This window comes from Acomys minous, assembly GCF_964271855.1.
Source record: "Acomys minous genome assembly, chromosome: 19".
In the NCBI taxonomy this organism is placed as follows: domain Eukaryota; kingdom Metazoa; phylum Chordata; class Mammalia; order Rodentia; family Muridae; genus Acomys; species Acomys minous.
Genome location: NC_140499.1, coordinates 2,471,819 through 2,498,657, shown reverse-complemented (window position 1 = coordinate 2,498,657; position 26,839 = coordinate 2,471,819). Strand labels below are relative to the sequence as shown.

At 43.5% G+C, this 26,839-nt stretch overlaps 1 protein-coding gene and 1 long non-coding RNA gene across 4 annotated transcripts in view; one reads left to right on the top strand and one right to left on the bottom strand.

Annotated features, from left to right (window-relative positions):
- LOC311590628 lies at nucleotides 1-21,330 on the top strand. Its single transcript, XR_014776932.1, has 2 exons — nucleotides 1-4,066; nucleotides 11,611-21,330. It is a non-coding gene; the product is annotated as an uncharacterized lncRNA (long non-coding RNA).
- Nucleotides 1-25,930, bottom strand: part of TBL1XR1 (TBL1X/Y related 1) — a 152,832-nt gene extending 126,902 nt beyond the window's left edge. The window contains exon 1 of one of the 3 annotated variants that reach the window (XM_084769786.1): nucleotides 25,581-25,930. The gene's annotated coding sequence lies outside the window, so the exon portion shown is untranslated. Of the gene's footprint in view, nucleotides 1-25,098; nucleotides 25,219-25,580 lie in introns of those variants that run through there. The other 2 variants (XM_084769783.1, XM_084769785.1) reach the window with 2 other exon arrangements.
- Nucleotides 25,931-26,839: the final 909 nt, after the last annotated feature.

Here is a 26,839-nt window from a genome sequence, read left to right as displayed (position 1 = left end):
GAAAGACTTTGGAAGACTTCTTGGTTGTTGCTTATAAAATGATACAGACTTAACACAACTGTGCTACTTGTTGTCTACATAAACTCACACACAAGGGGGCTAGAGAGATGGCTCAGTGGTTAAGAGCACTGTCTACTCATCCAAAGGACCCAGGTTCAATTCCCAGCACCCACCTGGCAGCTCCCAACTGTCTGTAGCCCCAGTTCCAAGGGATCTGACACTTTCACACCAATACACACAAAATAAAATTAAATAAATTATGTTTTAAAAAACTCACACACAAAGAAAAGCCTGTATGTCTACCCCCAAAGACCTACATGTGGATGTTTCTAGCAGCTTCATTCATAACTTCCCAAACTTACAGCTAACCAAGATATCCAGGAGGTCAACAGATGAAGCTAGGTTGAAACAGACAGTAGTGTGTTCTACACTAACAAGAAAGAAGCGTTAAAGGGATGAGAGAAGACATGAAGGAATTTTGAGTGCATATTGTCCTAAAAAACAACTGTGAAAACTCCATACTGTATGAGTCATCATAGCTCGGTACACAGCCTGGGGAAGGCCAAACAACAGAGACTGAACAAAGATTACAGGCGGCCAGGGTCTGGGAGATAGGGACAGGAAGGAAAGACCTCATCTAATACTGTATGGCAGAAACACATCAGGACATATTTGTCAAAACGAAGAATGGGCAGCAGCTTGACGTGGAAATGTGAGTGATACCGGTCTGTCTAAACTACAAAGACTCAGCTCTGCTCAAGAATTTGGACACTGGGAACGAAGGCCAGACAGGGATACCTCTGCTCCTTCCTTTCAACTTCACTGTGAACCTAAAACAGACCTACAATAGACCAATTCTTAAAAAAACAAAAACAAAAAACAAAAAACTGTCACAGAGGGGAAAACCTCACATTATTACTCTTAAGTTTCAAGAAATAAGAAATTAACAACTTCCAGGGCTTTTTCAATATGAGACAAAATAAAAATATATAAATATGATAACAGCCAGGCATTTTATATTGTGGAAACCCAGTGTTTCTCACAGGTAAATAAGTCAGCAATAACTTATCAGTCTGCTTGTCTGTCTGTCTTTTTTCAGGTCTCACACACAGTAAACAGTTGTTCTGCCTGAGCTATAGCACCTTCATCCCACACATGCATCCTTTTTTTTTTATTTAAAATTTTTCAATTAGATACATTCAAAATATCAACCAAACAGCTGCACCATTGTTTGTTGTTTTTGCAGTTACAGAGTGGTATTCAGTTAATAGAGCAGGTTCTTCCACAGCAGGTGCATCAGAGACAACTAAAGACCTAAAACCTACCCCCCTATGTAACCAGATTTCTCTATGCACCAACAAAAAATAGCTTCAATTTCCATGGCAATCACAGTTCAATTCTATACCATGCCAGTTTAGTGACTACGGAAAATACTACCAGGGCAAGGTTATCTAAAGAAACACAGAAACTACCATATTGGTTCAAAAACAAATTTTACCACCTTGCATTTCAATTTTTCTCTTTCAAAGGCATGAGTTGTACACAAGGGTGTTAAATACTTCATAGCCAAGAAACAAAACTATGCTGGAGCCTACTGCGTCTTCCTCTTCCTCTTGCCTATGCTTTTTAGCCATGCAGTTCCTTAGTTCTGCAGGGCATTCTCCTCCACTCGTTTGCCTTTTGAACAACACTCAGAAAATAACTAGGAGATATCTGGGCCCTGGGTCTTTCTCTTCCATTTTTCCCCTTCAGCAGGCACGATGGAGGCTTTCAGTTCTCTTTCCTAACAAGCTTTGTCCACCTCTCCCACAGCTTCCAATTTCCCTCTATCGCAGGTGTGGTCCTCTACCCCTCTGGCATCCTCTCAGAAGCTGACTGGTACATCACATGGCACCCAGTACTGCTGCTTTTGCTCCACGGATTTGCACAAAAAACACATATGGTGGGGGAAGGAGTAGGATGAAGGAAAAAATGGAAAATAATGTAATTATATTTAAATTAAATTAAAAAGAACACATAGCTTGCCCTTTTTCTTCTGATGAGAATCTCCTTTTTCTTCAGTGATACACAGAGCTCATGAATCTTTCTGTAAAATTGTATTTAACTACCCACACAGCAGCACACAAAATTCTAAGAAATATACTTCAAATAAAAATTAAAATGAAAGAAATTAAGAAGTAATAATTTTCTATGACCTCTTTTTTTTTTCCCCCTGGGGATTGGTTCCAGACAGGGTTTCTCTGTGTTAGCCTTGGCTGTCCTGGACTCGCTTTGTAGATCAGGTTGAAATTAAAGGCATGCACCACGACGCCCAGCTTATAACAATTTTCTAAATGCTTCAAAATACAGCTCACTAAAGAATCAGCCTCCCAAGCCTCCTGGCATCCCTGCACACAGGCTTCCATGATGCCCTCAGTCTACAAAACTGCATGTTTAACACAGGATCAACCGGCTTTCTACGATGATCTAAAAGTATAAAATAAAATCCCAGCTCCTTCTGAATTTACCTACTAATTTAAAGCTTCTCTTGATTGACTTAGAACTATTTAGGTATTCATAACTAGCAATCTTTAGCTTCTGTGGTGTCTCCAGTAGGCAAAGAGAGGTGAGCACGATCCAGCAATGAGGCACCCAGCAACGCAGCCTCACCTGGCCTCACCCAGCAACCACATTCCCAGCCAACCAGCTGCTCACAGCCAACAATAAACCTTCCTACTCCATTTCTAACCTAAAGGATTTACCATTTACTATTTCCGTATGTTTGAACTCCTAAAATTTGGCTACACACTTATATATGCAGTGTATGTATCTGATCAAAATGAAAACTCCATTTCAGTCAGGCATTATTACATTTTGTTAGCTTCTTGGATAAAACTGCTCATTTATGCTAAATAGAGATATCACTACTTCATATGTTCATGTTAGTAGAGACCAAGCCTCTTTAAAGACTTTTAAACCTAAATTTAAAATTATAATGACTGTGTACACACACACACATTCAAATCTTTTACAATTACTTGTGCTATTTAAAAATATAACTTCATTATGTTCAGAATCTGAACGAAGAAAACAATAAGATCATGTTTCCATTACTATACAGACATAGCAAAGAAAATATTAAGGGGCTAGCTAGGGGCTAGGGGCTAGAAAGAGGGCTCAGAGGGTAAAGTGCCACATAAATAAGGGAGCGCAGATCTCTAGAACCCACATAAACATCAGTGCTCAGGAGGCAGTGAGAGAGGATTCCCCAGAATCCAACTTGAACCACCACACACGCACACATTCACATGTAAATATATACATATATACACCATGCATGCACACACACGCAAATATATATCGCATGCAAATATATACATACACACACAGGAAACAAAAAAAATTTAATTCTTTTTTTTTTTTTAAGTTAAAGCCAACAAAAATACAGCCATAAATTTCACAAGCTGTAAGTACTGGCTTAAAATGATTCTATATTAGCTTCATTTAATTTTGCTTCCTAGGCTAGAATGTCTTACCATTCCAATAAAGGGCTGAAATTGTGGGTGTGGAATAGGAAATACAAGATAAGCCTGAGATGCTAGTGTATCTGAAAGAACGTGCTAAAAGAAAACCACAGCTAATGTGTTCTTAAAAATACAGAAGCTGCCAGGCATGGTGGCACACACCTTGAATCCCAGCACTTGGGAGGGAGAGGCAGGCAGATTGCTGAGTTCTAGGCCAGCCTGGTCTACAAAAGCAAGTCCAGGACAGCCAAGACTGTTAGAGAAACACTGCCTCGAACAACCTTAAAAAAAAAAAAAAATACAGAAGCCACCAGTGCCACATGCCTTTAATCCCAGTACCTGAGGGAAGAGGGAGGAGGATCTCTGTGATGTCTATGTAGTACACTCCAGGACAGCCAAGGCTATATAGTGAAAACGTGACTCAAAAAGCAAACAAACAAACCAAACAAACAAACAACAAAAGCAGAAGCCATAGAACAGGCTTCTTAGCCAGTTGTGGTGGTGCATGCCTGTAATCCCAGCACTCCGGGAGGCAGAGGCAGGTGAATCTCTGTGGATTTGAGGCCAGCCTGGTCTACAAATTGAGTGCAGGACAGCCAAGGTTACACAGAGATACCCTGTCTAGAAAATCAAACAAACAAACAACAGGCTTCTAGCAAAAGTATTAAATTACTACCCAAAGGACAAAAGAAATCTACACAGGAGTACACAGGCATGACTCAGTGTGTAACATATTAAAACCTACATAAATAACAAGAAGAAGCAACCTCTTATAAAGGAAGAAAATCCAACTACTGTGTGAAAGAATGGGGCCAAACCACAATATCCACTGGCCAGAAAAGACCCGTTATGATGCTGAAGCTGCTAAAAAGAAAATGCTACAGAAAAGCCCATCTGTATCTCTCCCCATATTTATATTCTCTTTTGAGCTGGAAGCTGACTGGAGGCTTTACACGAGCAGAACACTAGATCTCCGTGAGCTGAGCTCCCACTGTGGAACACACAGAACAATCACTTCGCAGTAACAATACCTGGACTGGGACCGGAATCAAATGATCAACTTTAGCAGAATCTTAAGATACCCAGATAACCTCCCACCTTCAGTGAGACAAATACAATAGCACATTTGAGACTGCCTCAAGTGTACTCAGCTTCAGTCCTATCAAACAACTGTCAGGACAGCAAAAACCAACAAAGAATGAGAAAGCCCAAGACATGAGGAGTCTAAGGAGACAGAAAATAGAGCATGAGATCCTGGAACATCAGCCAGGTAACAGTGGGTGAAACCAGAAATGCAAGTAATAGCTGGGGAAAGGGGATTAAAGGTACAAAAGAAAGTCACCCTACCTCTGCAACTGTTCTTACTCCAGAACTAAAACTCTCACAAAAATAAAATAAACTCACAATAGTAAACTTACAAAAACAATTACAATCAAATATACAAAGTAATTTGGGGGAAAAAATTAAAATGTTTAACAAAGGGCTACAGCTGTAGATCTGAGGCAGGGCACCTGCCTCATATACAAGGACCCTGTGTTCACACCCAGCACCTCAAAGGAAAAAAAAAACAGACTTTTAAAGTATTGGTATGGTAGCAAGCCTGTAATCCCAGCACTTGGGAGGTGAAAGCATGATGTTCTTCCTCACCTACATACCAAATTCAAGGCCATTCTGAGCTACATGAAATCCTAACTCAAAGCAGGGGGAGGGAGGGAGGGAGGGAGAGACAAAGGGAGGGAGGAAGGGGTTAGCATACTGCCTAGCAACCTAAGATGTCATTACCTGCCTGCCACTAGGTGGGTCAGCTGCCCAAGGTATAAAAAGGCAAACCCACCTCATCTTCCACTTACCTCTCTCTCTTTCCTGATCTTCTCTTGCCTCTCTTGCTCCCCACTTCCTCTGTCTCTGTCTTTTTCAAGGGGGGAGGGGTGGGGGCAGGTGCCCTTCCCCCTCCCTTCCTTACTCTCCCAAGCTTCTATAATAAACTTCTCCATATCATACCTGCTGCCTGTCATCTTATTTTTCATATTTAAAGGGAAGGAAGGAGGGAGGGAGGGAAGGAAAGAAAGAAAGAAAGAGGGAAAGGAAAAAACAAAACAAAACTAAAAAAGCTTGTAAAGTGACTAACCTGGAAGCCAGTAACAATCACACCCATTAGAATCAGTTCCAATGAGTGAGGCATTTGAATCAATGGATTCTCACTGTTCTACACTCTCCCAGTCCTGCTTGACTTTCCTACTTAGGCTTTGACCAGTAGCCAGTGGGATGACAGTCTTTCCCTGATCCCCAGAAAACAAGGCACAGTGCAAGCCAGAAAGAATTCTTCATTGCTTGTATTTGTTTACAATTTCTTTTTGGAGACATAGTTTTTCTGTGTAGCCTTGATGTCCTAAACTCTCTTTGTAGACCAGGCTGGCCTCAAACTCACAGTTATCTGCCTGCCTCTGCCTCTTGAGTGCTAGGATTAAAGGCGTGCACTACCACACTCAGCTTGTTTACAATTTCACATATGTACTCAATGGACTTTGACTACTCTAATCGCCCCCCCCTTCCTCTCTTGACCCCACCAGTCAACTCCCTACCCATCCTAGCTTGTCCCTATAGGAGCCTTTCCCACATTCTTGTCTCTTTTTTATTTTTGATCCACTGAGTTTAATGCAGACTATCAATTAGTTAGAGGAGCCATCTCCTCAAACTTTCAATACTTAAAAAGATTATTTATACACACCTACAAATAAAGTGATTTTGCTTTTAAAAATTACAAGTGCAATGCCGGGCGGTGGTGGCACTCAGGAGGCAGAGGCAGGTGGATTCCTGTGAGTTCGAGGCCAGCCTGGTCTACAGTGCGCGTCTAGGACAGCCAAGGCTACACAGAGAAACCCTGTCTCGAAAAAAAAAAATTACAAGTGCAAAAATAATTTTCTCAAATTAATAATAATCTAATACACTGCTTCTAAAATGTGTACACAGGGCAAGGTGAAACCTTAATGCTTAAACACTGTTTTGATTTTCAAAAGTGTTCTGCCAATCATGCATTAGAGGGGAAAAAAAAATCATTCTCAGTCCTGAGTTTGGTTGGTTGCTACTTCTTTTAGTCATCTCTCCAAACTTAGGAGGATGTGACTTAATCTCTACACTCATGAAATGAACTAACACAGCTTCGCCTCAGCTAGCTTTGAGTTTTTCTTTGGAGTAAACTTTTAACTGAGGTGCCAGAGAAATATATCGGTACCTCATATCTTCCATGTAATCTGAAACACATTTAAGTCACATATGTAATTAAAAGGCTGAGAGTAATGAGCTGGCGAGGACAAGCCACATAATCTAGGGTAGTAAAAAGAAAGCAAATGAAATTCAAAAGAGGCACCTAGGTACAGTGGATCACCTTGCAAATCTCCAGCAGTGAGGTAAAGGTGGCAAGAACATCACCCCAAGTTTGAGGTTAGCCTCAAGCTACAGAGGAAGCCATAGGCCACCATGGGATACAGAGTGAACACCGCCACCCCACCCCAGAACTCAAAAATTAAAACAAAAGAACAGCTGAGCAGTGCACAACTTTAAGCCCAGTACTCTGGAGGTAGAACAGAAACAGACAGGTCTCTGTGAGTTCAAGGCCAGCCTGGTCTACAGAGTTCCAGGATAGCTAGGACTACGCAAAGAATCCCTGTCTCAAGAGGGTAAAAAAGAGAATGAGGAGGAGAATGAGGAGAAGGAGAAGGAAGGAAGGAAGGAGAGGAGGAAGGAAGGAAGGAGAGGAGAGGAGGAAGAATCAGGAGGAAGAAGGAAGAGGAAAGGAACTAATGTTTATTTTACACAACAGCTACTCATTTTACTTTGGTGATCTAAGTATTTTCTTACAATTTTGTGATATACAAAAATTATTTAAATATAGACTAAAGAAAGCTGGAGAGGTTGCTTGGCAATTAAGGGCATGTACTGTTCATACTGAAAAAAATCTGGCTTCCAAAACTCATGTCAGACAGCTTAGCTACTTCAGAAGACGCTTTGAGACCTCTGGCCTCCATGAGTGATTGCACTCACATAATCAAACCAACAAACAGAAATATATACATACACAGTGTGAAATAAATAGAATACATCTTAATTAGATTTTCTGCCTCAGAAATTACAATGTCCAGTATTTACATAAAGAACTCACTGCCTCCCTCCCCTCAGTGCCTTCAGTCCCTTGGCATCCTACTGTGGAACTCAATCTGAAGCAGTCCCCTTCAGCACCTCACCGCCTACACAGACTGAAGAGAACCCTTGGTTTTCATTTTAAAACAGGTTCATTTGAAAAAGCTGGGAGGCAGTGGTGAAGAGACAAATGCCCCTTCTGAGTAAATGGCAATCTTAAGTGACATACAGAGTGGACTAACAGCCCAGCTTTCTAGCTATATACATGGCTCAATAATTTAATCCCCATGCCTATCTCCTCTTCCAGCACCTGGAAGCAACAAGTTCTAACACAATTATGGGGCCCCTTCCCAAGCTACACTGAGCAGAGTCCTTCAGGGATTTTTCCAGATAAAATAAAGAAGTCATCAACTTCAGGTACTGACATTATACTGCCAAAAAGGTAAAGGGCTATCATGGTCAAGACATTCTTAGTACTCGGGTCTGGTTCTGGCTATACAGGCAGGCTAGCTGGCCTGATGCTCTTCCACACAGGGGAGTAATTCCGTATGAGTGCTGTATTCATATGCTAATGAACCTTTTAAAAGGTTGCTTTGGGCTTCCATAGCACAACCCACCTGAGTTACAACTTATTGCCAACTTTAGGAAGCAGATTAGAGTTAAACACCTCCACATCACAAGTAAATGTAGCTAAAAGCACTACAAAGTTTTCTCAACTCACTTCGCTATAACTGTGGTATTTAGCCTACCTATTATGGAATGAAGAAATATCCAGATTGAAAGAAATCAAAGGTCACTTGGTTTAAAAATTACTAGTATCTTAACACAAATATTTAAGTATCTGTACATCAATTGTCCCTTTATATATATTTTTTCTCAGAATGATTCAACAACTAAGAACTAGCTACAAACATTATGTAAATACCAGTATAATCTAATCTCCTCCAGCCCACCTTAAATTTCAGTGTCTTAAAGACGTACTGCTGTATCCTATGTTAACAGTAAGTCCATTTTAGGCCATCAGCTGGCCAAGAAAAAATTAACAGGCATCAAAATACTAACTAAACGCCTGCAGGTCCTGTTCTAGGTACTAGTGGGCATGACAAGGAAAACTGGCACTCATGAAATTTAAATACCCAGAAGGAGGTGGGTGTCAATGAAGAAATTTTTCATGGTAAAATGGTAATAGCAATGAAGGGTCACATGGGGTGGACATTACTTCAATGTACAGGCCAATCCCATGGCATAGCCTGAGACAAAGAACCAAGCAGCTGAGGCAGAAGCAAGCACATCCCTGGGTATGGAGCTGCCAGGCTTGATCAGGCAGAGCCAGAGGGAAAGTCATTATGAAATAAGTAAAATGCAGTCAGGGGAAGGAAGTACTCACAAACTGAGAACTGCCCCCACTTTGGGTTTTATTTATTAAGATTGGTTTTGTTTTGGATTCATGTGGCCCATGTTGGCTAGCCTTGCATTCCTGACCTTCCTTGCTTGCACCTCCAATGTATCAGGATTACAGGTGTGGACTACCATACTCAGCCTTTTTTGGTTTTTGGTTGACTTTTGGGGACCAAATTTCACTATGTAGCCCTGGCTACCAAGACTCACTATGTAGACCAGGCTAGCTACTGGTTGCAATACTCCTCCTTACTCTGCTTTGTTGAGATACAGAATGTCACCCTTTTAAATAAAAAATGAAGGCGCCTGTCACCAGCAAGCAGCTCCACAGTGAGGCATAAACGCGCAACCTGCTGCACATTCTAAAAGCAACACTAACAGGTAAAACATTGCATTGTATGTGCAGTCAAATGCTGAAGACAACAGGGATTTGAAACAGAAAAAAACGGGACATTCCAAACACACAAAACTTTAAAAGAAAACATTACCAAAATTAACAATCCAAATTAAAATGCTAATAAAAATTTTAGTGGCTAATTTCTCATGAGAAAAATATTCAATTTCAGGTAGAAAAACAAAAACCTAAAAGACTCAAAGAATATTTGAGGCTGCTGAACAACACATGAGCCTGCAGCCCTTTGGGTAATCCCAGCACCAGGGAGACAGAGTCTGGAGGCCAGCAGGAACTAAACTGTGGGGCTTTCTCCCAAAAAATAAAATGAAAATACAAAAACAAAAAAAACAATGAAAAGATGGACTGCCAACCCCTGAATGAGATCAGGAACTCAGTAACCTCCAGAGCTGCTATGGTTCATAAGCTCTGCTGTTGCTATTCAGGCAAACAAGAGCAAGGGGTGGGGGAATGAGCAATGGCAAATGGGGGGGGGGGGGCGCAGGCGGGGGAACAACACAGAAGCCAGAACAACTGCCTTGATATAGCCACAGAAGTTCCCTGTTTTCCACACCCTGGACTGTTCTTTTGAACTTGTACTCAGTTTTCCACTCTATTTAAACCCATGACAAATATGTGGTATTTTGCAAATAAAGGAAAAGAATTGGTAAGTTAAATGTTTCTAAGCTTTTCTTTACCCTGAACTCATGCAGCAGTTTTCTCCCCACTATCCACACTGACAACTAAACCCTCACACAGCTTCAAACCACAGCCATTAAGTTATACTATATACACATTTGTGATGTCATATATGCATGTGGGCACAAGAGTGCCATAGAGCAATCATACAGGTCAGAGGACAACTCTGGGGAGTCATTTCTCTCATTCCTACATGTGGGTCCTATGAACTGAACTCAGGTTATAAGTCTTGGTGATAAGCACCCTTACCCACTAAGTCACCTCACTGTCTGATATGTTTGTTCAAAGATAAGAATGGGGGTAGGGGGTGGGCAGCCACTTTTCAACTTGTAGACACTATTTCTATGCCACTTTGTCGAGCAAAGGGGACAACCAACCAGTGTTTCCACAAGACTGTTTGCATTATCTGACAGAAACACAAGAATGACAAAGGAGGCATGAAACAGGCAGCTAGTTCTGCACAGGAGCAACTCAAAAAGGAGAGAATTATCCTGTGTATCTGTCAATAAGAAAATGTATGGCCTATAGGAAAGGACAGAATAGAAGGAGGGACATCTGACAGACATAGAGGGATCTGGGATAGAGACAGGTGCAACAGATTGGCCAAGGAAGATATGAGGACAGACGGCATAGTACCTGAGCAGAGGTAATCAGTCATGTGGCAGAATGCAGATTAGTGTAAATCAGAGCTAATCAGAGAGGAGCCTATCTATATGGCCTAGGTATTTGTAAATATATTTTGAATCTCATGAGTCATAATTCCAGAAATTTAGGGTAGGGAGGAAAAACATGCACCCTCCTATGGAAAAAAAAAAAAAAACCTGACAAGCAATAAGCTTGAAAGCACATCCATAAACAAAGTCCAGCTACAAAGGATCAGGTTACCTACCTAAAGGGACAAAAAAACTACAAAAGGAAAGAAATACAATTCTAACTGCAGCTCCAAGCCAAAGCCAAGTGCCAGCACATTGCAATATCCTTGTTGATTTAAAATTTACTGAATTTTTTTAATTCTTTGAAAATATAAATTAAGTATTGAGGCAATCACTTAGTTCATTTGGAAACTGAAAGTCCTGTCATCTCAAATGCAGATCTGGTTCTTAAGAAATGATCAAGAAGCTCCCTTCTGACAGATTATTTTGAAGACTCCAGATGCTGACAGCTCAGTTAACTACAACTTCTTACCACTCCCCTTTCCTCCACACATCTCCAGTATACAAAATTTTGGATTATCTAGATGTATACAGCAGTAGCTAAGGATGTAGACAGATCACCATCATAGGAGCTATTTCTGTTTATTCCAAATCTGACCCTCTCTTCTCCTCCAACTGTTCTGTTGCCACTCATAATCATGAAATAAAGATGGAACACTGCCAACATTCAACAAGATACAGGAAGAAAGTAAAAGCTCCTTCCGTGTCACAGTAAATGACTGAAGAACCAGCAGAGATGGAATTATTTATGCAGTGCACAGCCTCAAAGGCCTCGAAGCAGCCACAGAGAAAGGGTGGGCCACCTAAGTGTATATGGTGAACCAAGAGCTCATACAAGGCCAGAACCAAGGAGCAATGGTAGAGCAGCATCAGGCAAGGATTCATATGGAAGAGAGGACAATGGACCAGATTACAAAGAACAGGGGATTCAGGAACCAGTGCAGAAGGCCACATGATGACTTGATCAACTATAACTGGTAATCTCAGACCCAAGTCTTTATTTCTTTCACCCTGATTTTGGGACTACTCTTTTCTCTGATCGTATATCCAAGTTGTTCCCAAGCCAAAAGAAAAGATTCTAGAAGGCCCAACCTGCAGAACAGGACACCCAAGCGAGCCTGATGATCTTCTACTTTGCACACCATGAAACCAAGGAACAAGAAACTTCTTTAGCTAGACCAACCTCAGACCTTCAAAGAGACAAGGTTCTGCAGGAACCAAGAAACCCTCTCATCACTTGGAAAATCTCACTATTTCAATATGCCCAAGCCTGTGATTTGTCTGTACTTCATCAGGGGCTCAACTGAAAAGTAGGTAAGACAACTGCCTTCAGGAAGGTCCTACCTAGTTAAGAGTAAACTACATGAAGGTTATTGTCTGCAGATCCCTTTTAATGACTACTCAGATCCCAAAATAGGCCTTTCAGAGAAAGCAAGGCATGGTGGCTCACCTATGATGCCAGCACTCAGGAGCCTGAAGTAGAAAGATCAACAGCTCAGGACTTGCCTGGGCTACACATAAGAAAATCAAAGATAAGCCAGGCGGTGTGGTGGCACACGCCTTTAATCCCAGCACTTGGGAGGCAGAGTCAGGTGGATCTCTGTGAGTTCGAGGCCAGCCTGGTCTACAAAGGGAGTTCAGGACAGCCAAAGCTACACAGAGAAACCTTATCTTAGGAGAAAGAAAGAAAGAAAGAAAGAAAGAAAGAAAGAAAGAAAGAAAGAAAGAAAGAAAGAGGGAGGGAATCAAGGATAAATATTTATCTGTGTTCTACCATTCAAAATATCAACTTCCTTCCATACTGATTCTAAACTCATAAACATAGAAAACTATATATCTATATTACTTTAAATCCACACTTCCCAAGTTCACTGACTTAACAATAAAATAATTTTTAAATATTATAATCAATGTATAGCTTTAAAAAGAATGGTCACAGGACATTTACAAATGATGCTGGTATGACTGGGAAGCTTTCTCCTTGCTTGCTCACTTTCACAGTATGACAAGTTGCTATATGGGCTGCTGGAGAAAAAATATCAACAACAATCTTACCCAGTTGTGAACGCCATAACCTCTAATAATAACTAGCCTGGTTAAGATGTATGCATAGTCCGACAGTACTGTATTATGTTAAGGGATTGGCCAACGGCTTTGCTTTCTTTTCTTTTCTTTTAATTGTCTCAAGGCCAGTTCCACAGGAAGAAACTTCTGTCTGGCACTTTAAGTTTGGCCAAGAACCCACGGCTTCAGAGTTCTAAAGCCCAGGAGTGATAGTACTACTATTAAATTACTAAGTGGACATAATATCAAACCTCCTCTAGATAACACACATCTGCGCCTACATATTAGTGCAGCACAGCTTTCATTCCTCATCAGACAAGCTTCTTTGAGCAGCGGATGGTAGTTACTGCACAACTCGTCAAAATACGGAGAGGATCTGTTGAGTACTCAGCCATACATCTGTTCCCAAGGTTCTGGGAACATCAGGACAGAGTAGGTAAGGAAGGACATTAAGAACCAAAGGCTCGGGAGAACAAGGCAAAACAGTGTCTACTAAACATGAAAGAGAGAGAGAGAGAGAGAGAGAGAGAGAGAGAGAGAGAGAGAGAGCGCGCATATGAAGTTGGGAGGTGCATAAGAGCTAGATGGAAATGTTAGGTTGGGAAATCAGGAAGGGGCAATACAATCAAAATACAATGTAAAAATACTTTGATGAAATAGAATAAACTTCAAAGGGTTTTTTTAAAAGGTATTTTCCAAACCAGGCATGTGGTGCATGTCTTTAATCCCAACACTTGGGAGGCAAAGGCAGGTGGATCGATCACTGAGTTCAAGGCCAGCCTGGACTACAAAGAGAGTCCAGGACAGCCTAAAGCTACACAGAAAAACCCTGTCTCGAAAAACCAAAAACTAAAAAATAAATAAAAATGTATTTTCTTTGGGGTAGGAGGGGCAGATTTTTAAAGACAGGGTAGGGTCTTCACACTTTATAAAAACAAAAACAAAAACAAAAATGACCTCAGGAATAAGGCCAGACTGGCTTGAGCAGTAATCTACAGGGATCCTCCTGTTTGCACCTCCACACTGGGATTTAGGCACATGCAGCCATACACAGCTTTGTATGTAAGTGCTAGAAACCCACATTCCAGCTACTCATGCTTGCATGGCAAACATTTTCTTGACTGAACCATCTCCCCAGTCAGTTTAAACAGTGTTCAGATGAACATGATAGCACACACCTATCATTCCTCACTTGATGAGGATGAGGCAGGGGGATGAGGAGTTAGAGGCCAGCCTGGGCGACAAGTTGCAACCCCTCCATAGTTACACAAGACCAATAGAGAATATTTCTTTATTTTAACAAATAAAGTGAAAATAAAAATGAAAAAGTGTTTTTAAATGAAACCAATTCTTGGTATGATGAGCAGACCTGGGAAGACTGCCTTGAATTAAAAACTTATCCTAACTACAGAATAAAAGACCCTGTGTCAGGCAAACTATCTTTAAGAGACAAACAAGGGCTGGCAAGATAGCTCAGTAGGTAACGTTACTTGTCTGGGACCTAAATTCCATACCTGAAAATCATGAAAAAGGAAGGAACCAACTCCAAAAAGCTGTCCTCTGACCTCAAAACGCATTCAGCAGGCACCATCCCCCATTCACACAGACAGGTATTTTTAATTAAAGAAACAGGAAAAGTACAGAAAAATGACTGCAGCCCCTGGTAACAACGCCCACATGCTTACTTATTTCATTTACCTCTGCACACACAGACCATGTTGTTTCATTCAGGCTTCAACAACTATCCATCACATTATAGTTTTCATGGCATTCGCATGTACACAGGAAATGGCTGACCCAGTGCAACTTATGTATCTACTGAGGCAGCAACCCTCCTCTTAACACATCAGGGTTACCAAACTCAATATAAACAACACATCTGGGACAAGCATGGTTTCACATACGTATAATTATCAGAAATTGGGAAAGAGTATCAAGTGTTCAAGGTTAATCTCCACTACATAACAATGTACATGACAAGCTGAGCTACATGAAAGCTGTCTGAAAATTAAAAATATAAATAAATAAATAAATAACCAACCCTATGTATTTTAAACAGCAAAAGTACACCGCCCAATCTTCTTGGCTACACATCTGTAGCTTCAGCTACTTCCCATACAAAGGACAGCAGACTGGAAAGATGGTTTGCTGAGGACCAGAGTATGACTCTCAGCACCCATATCACATGGCTCACCAGCACATGTAACTACAGCTCCAAAGTACATGACACCGTTCCCTGGCTTCAAAGGACACTGTACTCATACACACAAACCTACACTCAGCACACAAACACATAATTTTTGTTCTTTTAATTTGTAAAGGGCATAAGACAGCAGCTGGCATTAACTGAGGAACTCTTCTTTGCCAGGCAATCAAGGAACAAAGAACTACCCTTTTTTTCAAGGGGGGGGGTTCCAGACAGGGTTTCTCTGTGTAGACTTGGCTGTCCTGGACTCACTTTGTAGACCCGGCTGGTCTTAAACCCAGAGATCTTCCTGCCTCTGCCAGCCAAGTACTAGGATTACAGGTGTGTGCCACCATGCTGGGCTTTCAGAGAACTATCCTTTATTTCCACTTCCAGATGTGGAAACCAACTGTAACAGTCACATGATCCCACAAAACCATCCACAGATAAATAGGAGTGCCAGGAATCCAGCCAGCACTACCTGGAGCCAGCTCCTCAGCACAGTAGTAAGCTAGAATGAAATCTGCTCTCTATTCCAAAAGACCCTATCCAGCCACCAGTTAGCACAGAGAGGGTGCTGCCTTGCAAAGGCTGACACCTCATCAGTGCAGCAGACCCTAGCATGAACAGAGCGTTCAAGCTGCTCCAGCGAAAGCTGAAATTGAAGGACACATATACCTGAAGACAAGCCAATGTCTAAATTGCCAGCGAGTAAGTACAACTAACACAACTATAAGTGATAGCAACTACAACCAAAGGCAGAGTAAAAATCTAACATTTCCAAGGAGTTGAAATAATTCCCATGTTGTAGATCCATGCAGAATCCACACAATAACAAATACTAGAAAGATTACCATAATACTAAAGGCAGTGGCCAGTCTAGGAGAACAGGCTTTCACTTGATTGCCAAAACGTTGACAAAGTAGTGCCTTTGTATTTGTTTCAGTTTTTTGTTTTTGGTTTTTGTTTTGGTTTGGTTTGGTTTGGTTTGGTTTGGGTTTTTTTGTTTTTTTGTTTTGTTTTGTTTTGTTTTGTTTTGTTTTGTTTTGTTTTTGAGTTTTTTGAGACAGAGTTTCTGTGTGTGTGTGGCCTTGGCTGTACATCTGACTGGCCTCGAACTCACAGAGTCCGCTTGCCTCTGCCTCCCAAGTGCTGGTATTGAAAGAGGAGCCACTACTACAGCTAGCTAAAGTAGTGCCTTTTGAAATAAGATTACTTTGCTGAGAGGTTGTGGTGTATGCCTTTAATCCCAGAACTAGGGAGGCAGAGTTCGAGGCCAGCCTTCTCTACAGAGTGAGTTCCAGGACAGCCAGTGCTACACAGAGAAACCCTGTGGGGTGGGGGGTGGGGGTAGGGGGAGAAAGAAGAAAGATTCCTTAAGTCTTTCTGAAGAACTAGAACTTTTTATTTCTACTTACCAACTTTAATAAAGACCCAGCTACAATAAATACCAACATGTGGTGTGGTAGCACAGGCCTTGTAGCTCAACATCTAGGAGACAAATGGAGTCCAAGGCCAGTCTGGTTGGCCAAACAATTTCCAGGCTGGCCAGAGCAGTATACAGTAAGAACCTGTCTCAAAAAATAAAAACAACAAAACCCAACAACAAAAATACTCCAACACTTTTTATCATGTAACAACTCCAACTCTGTCAGTGCATCTGAGGAATAACTATGAAGTGTTACCAGAAATAAATGTATCTAGTTCTTTCAAAACTAGGGGGAGAGATGGGAGAAAATAATAGTTCTGTCTCCTTCAAGGTACAACCCAGGATAGACTTGAACTGGCAATCCCCTGCCTCAGCCTCCTGAATTCAAGAATTATAGACATGAGCTACCTACCATGTCTGGCTCTTCTTCTGTCTTCTAATCATCCAAATTAAAAGACTAAAACTCCTGTAGCAGATCTCTCTGAGTTTGAGGCCAGTCTGACCTACAGAGCCCCAGGACAGCTAGAGGTATACAGAGAAATGCTGTCTCAAAAAATAAAATAAAATAAAGCCAGGCATGGTACTAAACACCTTTAATCCCAGCACTTGGGAGGCAGAGGTAGGTGGATACCTGTGAGTTCAAGGCCAGTCTGGTCTACAAAACACCAGGACTACACAGAGAAACCCTGTCTCCAGGAAAATAAATAAATAAGTAAAAAGTAAAAATAAAAATAAAATAATTTAAAAATCCTTTTTTTTCCTTTTACATACATTTATTTATTTATTTATTTATTTATTTATTTATTTATTTTTGAGACATGGTCTCATATGCTTTGTAGACCATGCTGGCCTTGAACTTAAGAGGGCACCAGCCTCTGCCTCCCTCCCAGGAAATGAAGGCCACTACAATCAGCCTAAAAGACTAAAAAATGCTTAACTGCACATGCCTTTAATCCCAGCACTTGGGAAGCAGAGGCAGGTGGATCTCTAGGTTCGAGGCCAGCCTGGTCTACAAAGCAAGTCTAGGACAGCTAAGGCTACACAGAGAAACCTTTTCTCAAAAGAACAAAAAGAAAACAAAAAACAAAACAAAACCAAAAGAAGAGTGTTAAACTGAAGGCTAGCAAGATGGCTCATCAGGTATACTAGCAAACCTGAAGATGTGAATTTGACCCCTAGGACCCACAGGAAAGTAGAGCTGATTCCCCTAAGTGGCCCTGACTGCCACACAATGTGCACCACTGCACGTGCCCCACCTCAACAACTAAAATAAATATATATTTAGGCAAAGCACAATTTTACAAAAGTCTTAACTGAGCCGGAAATACAGATACATGCCTACAATCCCAGCTTTGGGGTACAGCAGAATCCAACAGTTCAAGACCATCCTGAGGCATATAACCAGACGAGCTTGGCTAATATGAGACTCTGTCTCTAAAACACAATAAGTTCCAGACCTGGAACTAGCAAAATGGTCAGACTGATCCCTGGAGCCCACATGGTGGAAGGACAAAACTCTCTGCTGCAATTTGCCCTCTAAGCTCCATACGCAGTACAACACACACGTGTGTTCACCACAAAATAAATGTAATGTTTAATATTTTTAATTGACAGACTTGACACTTCAACACAGAAGTGGTATACCGAGCATCCTAGCTCAACTATGAGTTGGGTGGGGAGAAAACTTTCTATTTCAGTTTATTACCTTGATATAAATTTACAGAAGCTAAATTATTTCCTCCCATGTTTTTTGGATGGAAGTGGGGTTATCATCTGTTGGGCTTAACCTCCAGCACTGCAAAGGTAAATAAAAGGGAGGGCATGATACAACGGGCACACAGGCACTTCCACCAAGCATGAGACCTGTATACAACACCCAGACGCACCATGATGCAAGGAGAGGACTCCCAAAAGTCACCTTCCACAGGAATGCAGAACCTGTGTAGTGCACACCTCATTAATGTAAAAAATACTAACAGCTCTAATTAAAAATCAAAATAAATCTGCTGACTTAGCACTGGATCCATGTTAAAATGCTGCCCCCATTCAAGCAAGCACACATTAGTAATATAACCACAAACCTGTAACCCTCTGAAAGAGCTACTCTGCCTTCCAGGGCACAGAGAAAAAACACTAACACCTCAACAAAATAACAAAGAACCCAAGTGCTAGTCTAGCGAGCACAGAGCCTGGGTTCCACGCCCAGCATAGCACACGCAGCATCTACTGCCCTCCTATAACTCTGGCACTTAAGAAGTGGAGGCCAGCTCAGAAGTTCAACACCATACTCAGCTAGATATGCAGGAAGCCATCCTGGACTACATTGAAATTTGCCTCAAAAAGAGAGAGAAAATTGGACAGATTAACATCTAATTCCTAAAAAGTAAAGTTTACTGTACTAATGAAAATGTTGAACTACATCTTTACTTAAAATATAGAAAAATAGCCAGTCATGGTGTGCCTTATCCTACAATCCCAGCATTTGAGAGACAGAAGCAGGTGAAAATGTGGGAAGAAGTGCAAGTCTGAACACACAGGGTAGAGTTTCAAGTAATTACTGAGCCAAACCGGAGACATATCTGTATCCTACATAGTTGGGAGGCTAAGGTTAGGAGATCTAAGTCAAACAGAGCAACACTGTCTTTAAGCCACAGGAAGAAAATACTCTATTAAAATCCTGGAATGATCATCTCTGACTTCATGCTAAGATCTCTCCTGGTTTTTTAATTCTACCTCAAGAAAACCTAGGGAGTAGGAGGCCACACACAAGTGGCAGACTACACAGTTGCACCGTCTGGTGCCCACTGCACACCCATCCTCCTCCTGGTTCATGCCCACTGCACACCCATCCTCCTCCTGGTTCCTTACATCCATCTTTGCAGCTTCTTACTTCATCTGAAGGCTCCAGGCTCTAGGACACGGCTGGTGTTCATTCTGAGCTATGGTTTCAAAGCAGCATTCAACTCATTTTGTTCAACTCAAAATCATGCTGAAAAGCACACATTTTTAACTCTAAATTAAACATTTTGAAAGGACATAACATCAAATTAGTTGCCTTTAGAGTCAATTACCCTGGTGGGTTAGAATGAATACAGCACCACTGTGCCACATAAACCTTCAGAGAGGAGATGGCTAAGACAACTTCTGGTAAATTACACCCACTTACACTGAATAGACAGACCTATGTGAAATGCTAGTATGTTAAAAAATTATGGCTCAAATCAAACCCCACTCCTCATCAGAACGTTATAACCAAAGAAAGCTAGGTACACTGCTGAGGACAGCCTGAGTTAAAAAGCCAAGAGAACAATACTAAAGTTCTAGTGGGGTGTGGTAGTGGCACTCAGGAAGCAGAGGCAGGATTGCTGCCAAGTTCCTGACCAGATGAGGCTGCTCTGGTACATACTGAAACACTCTACAAAAATAAATTAATAAATAAAAGGAATAAAGATAAAGAGCATCTAAATAAAGCAAAAGCCAAGCCAGGCATAGTGGCACACTCCTTTTATCCCAGCACTTGGGAGGCAGAGGCAGGCGGATCACTGAGAGTTCCAGGCCAGCCTGGTCTACAAAGCACGCCCAGGACAGCCAAGGCTACACAGAGAGACCCTGTCTCGAAAAACCAAAAAAAAAAAAAAAAAAAAAAAAGGCAACAGACAGAATGCACACCTCAAACAGCAACACTGCTGAAGTGGAGGAAGGATCGAGATCTGCCTCAGCTACACTCATTTCAAAATGAGCCTGGGCTACATGAGATCTTGTCTTAACACACACGTTTCGAAATTTTAAACATCATACTTGGTATACACATAGGTTGAACATCCCTAATTAGAAAGCGCACTATCTGAAATACTCCAAAAATCCAAAAACTTCTAATCATCAACCAGACCGAAACACAAACTCCACCCCAATCTCAGGTGACAAGACACTGGCAAAAGCATTTTATGCTATGATGCAATGTGGCCATGAAACAAAAATGACCTTCCAGTTCAGACTTGGATCCCATGCCCAAGATCACACAATGCACATATTAAAATCTAAAAGAAAAAGTCAAAACACTTCTGAATCCCAGACATTTTAGATAAGAAACAGTGTGTGCAACTGGACAAAGCAGAGTAGGTGACAAGTGAAATCACATTCTCCTTTAACACTGCAGCTACTAGTCCAGTGAAAAGGACAAACCGAGCCAGGCAGTGGTGGCGCATGCAATCATTTAAGAGGCAGAAAGCAAGAGGATCTTCTGTCAGGCAGATCTCTGAGCTCCAGGCCAGCCTGGTCTACAAAGTGAGTTCCAGGGCAGCCAGGCCTACACAGAAAAACCCTATCTCGAAAAAAAAAGGACAAACCTACTGACTTTCATAGAACACCAAGTTTTTCTCTCTTTTCCACCCCAGCAGGATTAAAATTGAGATAATAGAGCAGGTCCCACGTGTCTGCAATAGTCCTGTACCTGGGAGGGTTAAGTCAGAACGAAGATTCTATTCTAACACATCATGGAAGAGGGAGGGCTAGCACTGCTTATTTTAACACAGGCCTTTTTTTTTTTAACATAAAAATAGTATTTGAGCTCTTGATACAATAACCAACAACTTTAATAAATTCTCCAAGGAACACAGGTATCCCCATCAGGAGGCAGGGCACCTCACAATGGTACACCACAGCCTATATCCACAAACAAAGTGAGAGAGAGAAAAGGGACTGCTACCTGCATTAAATGCAATGGAATCAGAAGAAATGGCATGGCTGCAAGAGACTTCTCAAGATGCAGGGCTGAAACTAGGGAAAGAAAGAAAGAAAGAAAGACAGACAGACAAGGGGAAGGAAGGGCACAGGTAAAATAAAAGCAGTAACAAACAGCAGCTACAGGATCTGAGAGGCAAGCAAGACTCCAGCTGCAAAAGGGGCATGGCTTTGGTAGAAAAGAGTCCTAACGGCCATGAAGAAGTGTCCATGACCTTGATCCAGCAGGTAAGAGAACAAATCTGTTCAGAAAAACAAGAACATTATCTCAAGGGCCAAACCTAAGTAAGACTCTCCCACATTCATGGACTTTCTGTGCACTCAAGGCCAGAAGACACTGGTGTCGAAGCCACACACACAGCGTGTCCAAGCCACCACTCTTGCTGCTCACTTCCTGAGCCTATATTCCTCAGTTAAATTTAGGGTACCAGCTGCTCAAATTGTCACAAGGACTTGTCAAAGCACCAATGTAGTCCTGACACACAACACTAGTGCTTCTGAGCTGAGAGTGGGTGAGGGGGGAAATGAGACTAAGACCTTAGCAAGGATTCCTAAGGGAAACTCTTTGGACAGCTGAAGACATGGAGTACAGACTCACAATGGTCAGGGTAGAGAGCAAAATAACATCCAGCTGTAAGACAGACCACAACTCAGCTTAAGAATTCTTTTCTATTTAAAAACTTGAAAAATGTTTTCAGTGGTACAGTACACACAGATTTGAAGCCTATGAACAAATGGCAGAAGAGACAGTAAGCAAGCTATGGAAACACCCCCAACTCCACTGCCCTGTAACCACACCACTCAATGAAATGTACAGGTGCAGAAGTGTTGACAATGCAGTCTATTTCTTCATGGACCAGGCTCAATCACAACTTGGAGAATAAATAAATTATGCTATATTTATTTCGAGAATGTTGCCCAGGAACTAAGGAAACAGACCTGCCAAGGCTTTTGTGTCATTATCCCCTACTAAAAAGAGTAACAAGATGTAAAACATAATACAAAGAGACCACCTCAACCTCACAACCCAAAGCACAGCTTGACACTAGGCAAGTCAAACACTGTTCTGACACTACACATCCACCAACCAACTCCATTGTGTCAGCTCTGTGATGAGAGGGGGAAACGAGTACTACCCTCAAGGTCACCGGCCTGCAAGGGATAGACGGAAAGAACCCTTGCTCACACAATACAACACAACATGCAGGACCGTTCATTCAGTGTTCAGAACTTGCACTTGTGCGGACAGTTGGCCGCACTTTGCTTTGCTTTCCAGTCTTTCTGAGCTGGTATTTGGAGGCTACCTTTAACATTAGGAAAAACAGCAACTACCAGGACACTACAGGTCAGCGGCCAGTTGAGGGCTTAAGCACAGTTGAGGGCTAGACCTACCCATGCCGTCACCTGAGAAGTACCTTGGAGCACATCCTGATTAGGAACACAAGGTCTGACAGAAAACCAGAAAACCAAACCTGAGAAAGCAGCAGGGAATGTGTCACAGGCACTCACCTAGAAAAAGCATAGAAGAGTCAGAAAGAAGGCCGAACACTAGCCACCTTCTGAGGCCCTGCCCATCTCATCACAGAGAAAGCTGACACTACAGACTGACCACAGACAGTCTAAATGACAGGCAGCACCTTACACCTCCTAGAGGTGGCTCAGGCAGAGTGCTGTTCCTCTGGCTCTTTGCTAAAAGGGCAATTCATTGTACTCTTCTTACTGCCATATGATGTCAAAAGCACTACTCTGCACATGTTAGTTGGCAGGCAAAGTGAATGATCACTGGCTACACAGCTCCAGAGGAAGGTCTGAGGACAAAATGTAAATGTCTTCCCACCTCAGGGATGCACACTGTAAATGTTACTTCTGAAAATGAGGCAAATTCACATGTACTGGAAAAAACAGTCCTAACCAGTGCAGATGTGTCTGCCATCTCTCTCCCTTGAGTTCCAATGCATTTGATTTTATGTAAGTAACAAACGTAACAAATTGTTTCAACTAACTCCATTTAAATGTGCTCAGTGAATGTCCATAGTAACTATCCCAGGATAGATTGTGTGGGGAGATCCATTTGTCCACAACCACGGCCCTCACTGTAGTCTGACTTCATCACTGTGAGTACACTAACACATGGATGTACTCAACAGGTTAAAGCTTCCCAAGTCCATCTGTCACCTCCCTCTTCATCAGAAAGCCCACATTTATAAAGCAGTAGCTACCCTTTCTGCTCACTGCCTTGAAAGCTTCCCAGCTCACAGTTCTCTGAGCAGACAGGTATTATGCTAATCAGTCTTGCAAACACCTTAATTAGATGGAGACTACATGTATCAAAAGAGGTTCTTGGGCTTATATAAAAAGTTAAAATGTTTTAACAGTTCTTCAACAAAACTCAATACAAAGTACAATCTCAAGGCTGGGCAAGCAGCTCAGTGGCAGAGCACTTGCCTAGCTTGAGGGAGGCTCTAGGCCCAATTCCCAATATTGTCACCCTCCAAAAAAAAACAAAACAAAACAAAACCCTGCTCCCTTTACTAGCAGTCTCCTCTGTTAACATGTACAGATTTTTAGAAGTGTGCTTCAGAGGGAGGGTGAAGGTGCAAGAATTCTGAAGTCATTAGCAAGTTAATTAAGTTGCTTAACTTTTTGCACATTTGCTTCCCCCACAGGTTACCTCATGTCCTAAATTCTGGATATCTCACTCTACTCAAACAACAGGGAAGTGGGAAAGTAATTTGAGTGTTTAATGTTTGTGATCACAGACTTCAAGTCTTGCAGGACAGCAAAACTAAGAGAGAAATAGTCCAAAGCAGCAGAAAACCCTCTATTATAAGTGTACACAGGACCTGCCTAACTCCTTTCAGGCACGGATTAGTCCTGCCACCCCTCCCCCACAGGTAAATGCCAACTGCTTCTAGAACTCTGGACAGTAATTTGGGAAGTTTGCATTAACTCCCACGATTCAATCCAACTGATTCGGTGTTTCTGTGCAGATAAAGATGCCCTACTTCCCCAGACAGTAAACTTATTAAAGTGGTGAGAACATACAGTCCTAGGAAGTCAGGATTAGTCAAGTACTCCAATAAGCATGGGTCTTATTTAACAAAAATAAACATGAATCGCACAGGGAAACCCAAACACACAAATTACCTTCAATGGGCCATGGAGATACTGCAAATCATTTTAGCTAATCAGTTTGATGGGGCTTTTGTATTATTATCCCAAGTGATTTGGGGAGAGGTGGGAGAAGTGGTGGGGGAGCCTTCAATCTCAAGATTCAAACTAAAAATAACACACCATTTCACCCACATTTTATTAACATGTTTAGATCAGCCTAAGGTTCTTATATGGGGAAAAAGAAAGCCAACAGTAAACTTCCCTAATTAACTGTAAATGGCATAGGTAGGGAAACCCTTCACCTTGGGGCCTGTTAAGTCCAAGATTTTAGGAAAACTCCATACTCTGGGGAAATGTAATGTTTAGCTATGTCCCAAACACTTCTGTGTTATCACTAAATTATTTTCAGTGTTTGGTAACCTAACAAAGAGAGCGTTTCTTAAAAGCTACCCAACCCAAATGTTACAGAACAGACCATTTTCACAACCTAAATTTAATCCAAATTGAGAACTTCCAAAATTACAGAACACTCTAAACACATGCAAGGCTCCCCTCGAGCTGCCTTTCAACATGGAATTATACTTAAATGAAAGTCTGCCTCTGTTCCAAAAAAAAAAAAAAAAAAAGACATCGGTTGCAAAGAGGAAGTCACCCAGCAAACATTCACAACGTGGCCTCTATACTGTCAGAAGATAATGTGACTTGTGTGCCACCCCAAAACTTACCAGGAAGCTGGCAATAAGTTTGCCAACTGTATACACTTCTGACCCAACTTTACCAAGACTGTGACCAGAGCCTCCTTATGGAGAGGCCACAGGCACAAGGTGCCCACACGCGCGTCCCGAGCGAGCGAGCAAGGCCGGGCCGCGCCCCTCCCCCGCCCGCGCACCAACAGCCGCCTGCGGTCCCCACCGCTGCCCGGGGTCTCCGCGCGGCGCGGCCCGGAGGGGAGCGCGACTGGGCGACGGCAGCCCGCGCGCCCGAGCGCGGACGGGTGCCCATCCCAAGCCCGGCCCGCGCCCCCACTACGTGAGCATAGGGCGGCTGCGGCCCCGCATCCAGCCTGCGCCCGCACTCCCGCTCGCCAGGGTCGAGCGCCTCCCGCAGCCCGGCTACCCCGACCCGGGGGGCAGCACGTGAGCGCAGCCGCCCCTCCCCCGCGCCCAGGCCAAGTTCGAGGCGCCCGCCGCCCCGGGCCCGCGCTCACCTGTTTGGCGACGCTGTCCCCTCCCGGACGCGCGGCGCTCCCCTACTGGCCGCCGTCGGCACCCCGAGGCGCCCTGGGGTGCGGGCGCTGACAGCCGGGCGGCGGGTCCGGCGGGGGAGGGGCGCGGGGGCAGGGCGCAGCACCGAGGCAGGAGGGGAGCTGTTACTAAGGGAGAGAGCCAAGCGCGCGAGCGGCCAACGGCTCCGGCACGGCACCGGGGAGCGCGGGGACCAGCCAGGCACAAATGAGCTCCGGGCCCGCGGCGGCGGCGGCCGCGCAGCAAAACAAACCCGAGCGGCCTGCGCCCAGCGCTCGGGGAGGGAGGAGGGAGCGAGGAGGGGGAGGGGTGGAGAGGGGGAGGGGAGGAGGACTCGAGGAGGGGGAGGGGAGGGGCGCGCCGGGTGGGGGAGGGGTGGAAGTGAGAAGGACCAGGGAGGGGGAGGGGAGCCTGGAGGAGGAAGGGAGGGAGAGATGCGCGGGGGAGGGGGAACCTGGAGGAGGGGTGGGGGAAGGGAGCCTGGAGGAGGAGCGGCGAGGGGGAAGGGAACCTGAGGCTGGAAGGGGGAAGGGAATCTCGAGGGGGAGGGGGACCTGGGAGGGGGTTGATTTGGGGAGGAGCACCGGAGTGGGGGAGGGGCAGGACCGCAACGGAGGCAGCGCGGCGGTGGGGGCGGCGGCAGACTTGGCGCTCCACGCTCTTCTCTCCGCTTCCTCACTCGCTCTGCTCTCCCTCCACCCAACCTCCCTTGCTGGCTGCCGGCGCTGGGGGCTGGGCTCGCGGCGCATTCGTTCCAGAGCCCGCTGCCTGGGCTGTCCGGCCGCCTGGGTGGCACTTGGGTCCCCTCGCCCGGAGCAGTTCTGAGCGCCGGGGCCGCTCAATTCCCGGAGGCGGGGGGCAGGTGCGGGACCTCGGCGAGGGCTCCGCATTGACTTCACGTGCAAAGCGCCGCACACTCCGTTGAGCGTGTACACTCCTGCTCGGAAGTGTACCTGGAAAGGTGCTTCATTTGCTGTGAGCGAGTTACAGGATGGGATCCCCAGCATCGCACCTTGGGGAGGCGCGCAAACCGCGAGAGCGGCTTGGTGCTAACGCAAAACTGTAATTGAAGTTTATACGCCCAAATGTGCGACTTGTCTGCTGGGTCTATTGGGAAGGTTTGGTCGATCAGTTCTCATTGCGCGAAAATAAAGGCATAGACTGAGTGAATGTTCACTAAGTATGCACCGCCGTGTGCTATCCACGGGACTTTATCCCGTCT